This window comes from Bolinopsis microptera, chromosome 11 (assembly GCF_026151205.1).
Source record: "Bolinopsis microptera isolate Bmic1 chromosome 11, MBARI_Bmic_1.0, whole genome shotgun sequence".
In the NCBI taxonomy this organism is placed as follows: Eukaryota; Metazoa; Ctenophora; class Tentaculata; order Lobata; family Bolinopsidae; genus Bolinopsis; species Bolinopsis microptera.
Window position 1 is genome coordinate 7,321,684 of NC_087082.1, and position 8,291 is coordinate 7,329,974.

The window sequence follows — 8,291 nt, forward strand, 5'->3', positions numbered from 1 at the left end:
GATCTGTTTCACGTTCACTCTTTATAAGATAAAAGCCTATAATCGATGATTTTGCCCTTATAGCTTAGTTGTAGTGAATTCGTACGGAACGTTCACTAAAAATAGTTTGTGAACGCGTTCGCTCAAAGATTTTAACGTTCGGAACATAAGAATTTAAAATATTAATACGCTATCGATTCCCGCAATTTTACATGTTCTATATGAGTTAGAAGAGTTTTAGCGCGCATGCATGCACGTTTCAGGCCCTAAAACTCCGCTAGTGTTTGTGGATAGAAGTCGACTATTTATGCTCAATTCTCGAGCCGATAATAGCCTTGCTTAGATTTTCAGACAATAGTCTTAAGATTCCTGTTGGTTTCATCGGTGTAATTTATTACAAATATTATTTGTTCACCTTAAAGTTAGCAAATTTTGCTTTTCGCAATTGAAACCATAAAAGTGATATGGTTAGTTTTGCCAACAAAAGGTGGCTCGAGCTCCATTCCCCCCTACATTCAGTAGGGTTTTGTGTTCACCCGGCTTATATATCAGGGATATGATCAACACACGAATCAGGATGTCTGGAAGGAGTTTCTAGATGTCATGTACACGTGGTGTGACGGCGCAACAAAGAAGAAGATACTTTCGCAGTACACGTTCTACCGAGAGAAAAGAGGCTTATTCTCTACTGACGCTGCCTCAAGTTTTAGCCAAGATTCTGACGGTCCAGTCTCTTGGTGGAGCAACTTCGGTTGCGAGGTACCCGAACTCGGAACTACAGAGTTTTGCAATAAAAGCGCTGTCGCAATCGACATCAGCCTCACCCTGTGAGACGAATTGGAGCTTGTACGACTGGGTGATAAACAAAAAAAGAAACCGCCTCACAGTTGACAAGCAGCGAGACCTTATTTATGTTGACGCAAGTTTGCGTCTTATGAACAATTCACGAATTAAGGAGCAATAATTTCATTATTATTTGCTTATTGCTATACTAGTGACTTATTTTTATTCATTATTGTTTATTTACTGTCTAATTCCGACAACATGGTTTTAACTTTTATCTCATTGTATCCATCTAAAGTTAAAAACTATCCAACAAATTATCAAAATAAAATTATCAAAATATTGACTAACACCTGTTTCCAAACAGTTAAAGTTAAAGATTAATAACTTACCGTTGCCTAATTCTGAGAACATGGAACGCACACGTGCGAATATGATTTTACGCGCGAAGTACCCAGAAACTGAATGAGTGAAACTGAAAGAGAATCTAATCGCGCCGCGCGGGGAATAATTTTGGTCACGTACATCATTTTGTGTTCCCTTTTAAAAACAATTACCAGTGCAGAGAGTGGTTTCAGGAACGCAAATTCGACGAAGATGAATTTACCTGGGTACGGTACCTCGCTCAGGCTTTTGTATTTATTAAGTTAAACACATTGATTTAACATTGAACATATTATGGCGATTAAAAATATGCCTATAGCAGATAGGGCGGAATGACAGGTTCAGCAACGCCCAGGAATTACAAGCAGCAAATTCTGCTACTGCTAGTGCTATCAGTATCACGGAGAATCGAAGCAAATATTATAGTGGTACCGTGGCATGTCCATTCTGGGTCAGCGTTGTATATATGTTGCATGGATAACTCCCTGCTTGCTGTTGTTTGAATGCCTCCGGGCTCCGAGCGTTCATTTTAATGTCCGTTTTTAACTTTAAATGGATACAATAAGATAAAACCATGTTGTCGGAATTACTAATTCCGAATTAGACAGTAACTAAGCAATAATGAATAAAAATAAGTCACTAGTATAGCAATAAGCAAATAATAATGAAATTATTGCTCCTTAATTCGTGAATTGTTCATAAGACGCAAACTTGTGTTAAACTTAACATAAATAAGGTCTCGCTGCTTGTCAACTGTGAGGCGGTTTCTTTTTTTGTTTATCACCCAGTCGTACAAGCTCCAATTCGTCTCACAGGGTGAGGCTGATGTCGATTGCGACAGCGCTTTCATTGCAAAACTCTGTAGTTCCGAGTTCGGGTACCTCACACCAAGAGACTGGACCGTCAGAATCTTGGCTAAAACTTGAGGCAGCGTCTCCTACCTACCTATGTCACCTATGTTGAGATTCGTTAAGCTTTAATACAGGGCCATCACATTGTGTGACCACCCCACAGAGAGGAGATCTCTCTGTCATTCCTCCAGCAAAGCAGCGAGTTTGAGTTCTGAGGAGTGTAGCCCCTGATGGGCGGTGTATCCGGAAGAGATAGCATGAACTGGGTGAGCTGCGATTTGAAATGCTCTCGGTCGCCGATGGAATTCAAATGGTAAGGCATTGCATTCCACAATTTTGGGCCTATGACTGCAAATGAATTATCATACAGTGACTGATTTGCTGATGAGCTGTGTCTGCATGCAGATGGAATGACTGCAAGGTTTCCAAAACGTGGCCTGGAGACAAACTGCACGTTAATGTCGTTGCTGGTATGGTGATGGAGAATCTTCCACATATGAAGTAAAATGAACCGCTCCCTGCGACGCTGTAGAGACATCAGAGATAGCCGTTGAAGACGGTCCCAATAATGGAGATCACGCATTCCAGTAATCCTTGCGGTGAAAGCTTTCTGTACGCTTTCAAGCTCCTGGATGTCACATATCTTGGAGGGGTGCCATAGCGGGCAACAGTATTCCAGTAAACTACGAACCATCGACTTGTAAAGCGTAAGCATTATGACTGGAGATCTTGTCTGAAAGACACTGAAAACCCAGGCAGCTTTTTTTCGAGCCTTGTTTGCTGCGGTCTTGATGTGGGGTTGCCAAGATAGATCGTTGGAGACGAGAACCCCGAGGTCTCTTAGTTGACCTACAGGTGCGAGTGACTTGTCTTTGGATACTGAGTACTGGTATAGTTCACTAACAAAAGGAAGTTCGACGAGAGCACTACGTCGATTGTGTCTGTGACCTTAGTTGTAGTGAACGGTGGATTTTGACGTATTGAACGCACGTTCCAGTCATTTTGTAGTAAACGTTATTGAACGTTAGTGAACGTCAGTGATTATCAAAAACAAAATTCATGAAAATAAACTTTTTGAAATCTCGATTTCCCCAACTGATAATTATTAATGAACATCTATGAACATTTAATTGTCCTCATACTCATAAGTCAATTGTTAGTTAGCATAATTGTTGACTTAGCGGAGAGATAAAAGACTAACGTAGTAACTCGTACTCCGTTTTATAGATCTAGATTGTAGAGTACGCTATATAAATATCTTCCACATACCACACTTTATATTATCTCAAACGACTAGTAACCGAGTACCGAGATTTGGCTGCTGAATCGAAAACAGTCGGATATCAATATATATTTTCCTGTTAGCTAGACTAGAACTGAGTGGCAATCAGGAGAATTAAAACTATACTGAAAGGTTCTGGAATTTCTAACCGCTCATGGTTGCTAGATGTCAGAAAATTGTTTTATCTGCCATTGAACCCTGTGATCCTATCATGAGGACCCGGCAATAGCCATTGGATCATAAGCATGCAAGCAGAAACTATTTGTCGAACTAGAGTACGCTACTTGGACTCTAGTTCGCCTGCTTCGACACGTACCGAAATACGACAGGGGTCATATCTGGCGAATTTAATATGTCGAACTATAGTGCGTGTCGAACTAGAGTACGTGAATCCCACTGAACACTACTAGTATAATTTATCCATAACGTTCAGAACGTGAGATGAGTTTTAGTGAACGTATGTACAGAACATTTTTAGTGAACGTTCCGTACGTGCACTACAACTAAGTCTGTGACACATGTACTCAAACTTGTCTTTATGTAGTGCCATATTGTTTCGTTCAGACCATTTTATGACACTGTTCAAGTCGTTTTGTAACACAGATACGTCTTGTTCACAGGTTACCGATATTGAAACACGAGTGTCGTCTGCAAAGCATCTGATGATGGATTCAGTTATGCAATGCTCAATATCATTAATGAAAATAAGGAACAAGATCGGCCCGAGGACTGTTCCCTGGGGGACACCACTGATGATCAGAGCGAGAAATGACAAGTGGCCGTCGACCACTACAGCTTGCTTCCGGTCTGACAGAAAAGATTCAATCCATTTGATGATTTTTGGATTTAAGCCATAGAGGTGAAGTTTCCTGATCAACAGTTTGTGATCAACTTTATCGAACGCCTTAGCGTAATCAAGATATATAGAATCAAAGTCAGCTTTGTTGGTTAATGACTCAAAAACGTCGTCGAAATGGTGGAGAAGCTGTGTAAGGCAGCTGCGGCCTGATCTAAAGCCATGCTGTTTGCTACAGAGCAAGTTGTTCATTTCTAGATGTAAGACTAGCTTTTTCCTTATGATTCTCTCAAACACCTTGATTATATGGGAGGTGAGTGAAATGGGCCTGTAGTTGGAAGGAAACGCCTTGCTATCTTTCTTGTGGAGCGGAGAAACGTTGGAGTACTTATAAAATGAAGGTACTTCTCCAGATGCAAGGGATTTTGACCAGATCAGATGGATAGGAATCGCCATAGCATCTTTGCAATTCTTAAGTAGAGCAACTGGGATCTCATCAGGACCAGATGAAGCATTTGGCTTAATATCATCAATAGCCTCGATAACATCACTGATAGAGAATTCCAGAATCTGATCCGTGAACGGATATGTTAAATCCGGAGGAGGGAATGATGCAGCGTCTAACTCAGTTTTGGAGGGGTCGCTAAATACGGATAGAAACTGGTTTTGTAAAAGGTCTGCCATTTCCTTAGGATGAGAACGGATGTTACTGTTCTCAGCGAATAGCATGCTGATATTCCTTTTCTTTTTCGAAAACTTCTTGGCATAACTATAAAAGTACTTCGGGTTTGCTTTTACTTTTGCTGCAGCCTGCTCTTCGCGATACTGAAGGGTCTTGTTAATAGCATCACGAATTCCTATGTGGGCCAAAGCAAGCTTGTTTTGAAGAGATTTCAAACGAGTACTAGGGCAGTGAACGTCGTTCTTAGCATCACGAAGTTCTTTTTGAAGCTTGCGCTTCTTTCTAGAAGGAATCCGGACAAGTGATGCTTGTCTCTACTGCAGTATAAGAGAATAAGCCTATTTTCTCTCGGTAGAAAGTGTACTGCGAAAGTATTTTCTTCTTTGTTGCGTGTCACACCACGTGTTCATGACATCTAGAAACTCCTTCCAGACATCCTGATTCGTGTGTTGATCACATCCCTGATATATAAGCCGGGTGAGCACAAAACCCTACTGAATGTAGGGGGGAATGGAGCTCGAGCCACCTTTTGTTGGCAAGCTACTAACCATATCACTTTTATAGTTTCAATTGCGAAAAGCAAAGTTTGCTAACTTTAAGGTGAACAGATAATATTTGTAATAAATTACACCGATGAAACCAACAGGAATCTTAAGACTATTGTCTGAAAATCTAAGCAAGACTATTATCGGCTCGAGAATTGAGCATAAATAGTCGACTTCTATCCAGAAACACTAGCGGAGTTTTAGGGCCTGAAAGTTGAAACGTGCATGCATGCGCGCTAAAACTCTTCCAACTCATCTAGAACATGTAAAATTGCGGGAAACGATGGCGTGTCGACGTGTTAATATTTTAAATCTGATTAACTTTCCTTATGTTCCGAACGTTAAAATCTTTTAGCGAACGCGTTCACAATTCACAAACTATTTTTAGTGAACGTTCCGTACATTCACTACAACTAAGCCGGGTGTCAATCAAAGTAAATAATCATACTGTGACAATGACATCAATTGTGTGGCACCCGATATCCTAAAAAGAGTAGGTAGATATTGACAATATAATCCTTAATCTGTTTAACCGTGCTACTGCTATTAGTATTGTGGATGGAGATTGGAGATGTTCCCGCCCATTCATGCATGGCGGATTATCAATATTGTTCCAATGTCCAAAATAGGAAATCTCACCAATTAGGCTGACAACTACATTAAATGGATCACCATCATCAATTGTCAGCAAAACTCTCAACTGCATGATCCTTATCAGTTGAGAGAGACCCGCTCGGGGTATTCTGATGAACATACTGACAGCATGCCTACGGTATCCGTATAGTATTCCAAGGCCCATAAGTTAGGCTGATTCGACACTATGGAAAAATTCATTCTTGCAGGAGTTATGCAAGGGAATACGCTACCTATTTGTCATTAGTATTGAAGCTGTGTTATGCAAAAGTCATAGAAGGTCGTGATCTTGGCTTCCCAGTTCAACCTAGGAGAATCAGGGGACATCCTGTTGTCAATTTATGGGACGTCGAATTTACTGCTTTGATCACAAACGTCCGATACAGCAGCGGAAGCGCAAGATCTGCTGATGAGCAATTCCGTCGGTGTGTACCAAATCAATGACGGCTAAACTAGGTAAATTTGCGCACGAACCTTTCAATATAGGGACTGATGAAATCAAGGCAGTTAGTGGTACAGAAATCGAAAGGATCAGTGATTTCATATATCAGTAGTCAATGACTAGACAGGGTTATTGAAAATTACAAAGAATAAAATGGCGTCTGGACTTGGGACCAGCTCATAGCACAGTTCATTAATGCCCTCTGAAAACCATTCTGCTAGCTAAAAGTAAAAAATGATTTTGTTAGGTAAAACGTACTGAAAATGAAAATTAAGATTAAAAATTGAAAACGAACTGAACTAACAAAAAGAATGACACGTCATGCTAAAATACATATTCCGAAGTAAAATTAATCCCAAATTTTCCCCAAATGTTAAAATACTTGTCGACAAAGATTTCAAACCGTTTGCGCAAGGCAGCAATATTTACGAACTAAATTTTTACAATCCAAAATAAAACTGTTAAAAGAACTATTAATACGAGCTAAACGAACTAACTGACTAATAAATTTACCATAATACTGGCCTTTGGGATTATTCCCATGACCCATCTAATTCTAATATAGGAATAATTAATGACATCAAAATTATAATCGTTCCTCTTGTCGTAAAGTTTTTTTTTTAAAAATTCCCTTATAAATACTGATAGTGATAGTAAAACTAAGACTAATATCTAAAAAGTCAGTTTCACGAACTGAAGTATTATTTTTATTAATAATCATCTCTGGATCATTTCACGTAAAACTCGTTCTAATAGACCAAAACATATATTGATCATATATCATATGTTAAACATGCTCTAGCATGTACTGGCATTATTTGAACGCCAGTTTTTGTATGTGTACATTTCTATATTATTAGTATTACCTTTTGTTATTTTGTGCGCCTTTTTGGAATCTGTATTAGAAAATGTTGAGCGTCTGGGCTGGTGTGTACTATGAATACATTGCTTTGAATTTGTATATTGAATTATATTGTATTTCAGTGCTATGTAACCAGGCGGCAAATTTGAAATGGGTTATGATGGGGTCCGTAGTCCCCACACAATCGTTGAGGACCTACTGTAACAGCCATTGATACGCTTATAGTTATCAGACAGCAACTAACCGATATCCAATGGGTCTCAGCCATAGAACAATACAGGCTCAACGGTGGCTCGGAAAAGTATAATCTTCATGGTCTTATATGTACGTTCTTCATTGAAGTAGTCAGTAAAACAAGGACATGATACTATGTGTGGGGACTACGGATTGTAGGACTGAATCCCTAACGGACGGAATCACTACCACCCCAGGAATTACAAGCAGCAAATTCTGCTACTGCTTAATAAATACAAAAGCCTGAGCGAGGTACCGTACCCAGGTAAATTCATCTTCGTTGAATTTGCGTTTCTGAAACCACTCTCTGCACTGGTAATTGTTTTTAAAAGGGAACACAAAATGATGTACGTGACCAAAATTATTCCCCGCGCGGCGCGATTAGATTCTCTTTCAGTTTCACTCATTCAGTTTCTGGGTACTTCGCGCGTAAAATCATATTCGCACGTGTGCGTTCCATGTTCTCAGAATTAGGCAACGGTAAGTTTAATCTTTAACTTTAACTGTTTGGAAACAGGTGTTGTTATTTCATGCTGGGAATCCCAAAAAGTGCTTGATCGGGGGATCTCATGGAGTGCTTGCTATGGGGCCTGTCAGACATGTGATCCACAGACTTACGTACGCAACGAGGAGCCCTAACGAGAACTGGTTCGGATCAAGTAATCCATAATGACCTGCTATACGACAATACAGTGATGTGAACCTTCACATGCTCGGTATCTCAATCAGCTTGCGGGAATAATATCAAATATATAAATCCGCAACGCCTGTGTTTATCTTATACCACTATGTCTTCCTCATCCATCGAGTTTATTCCT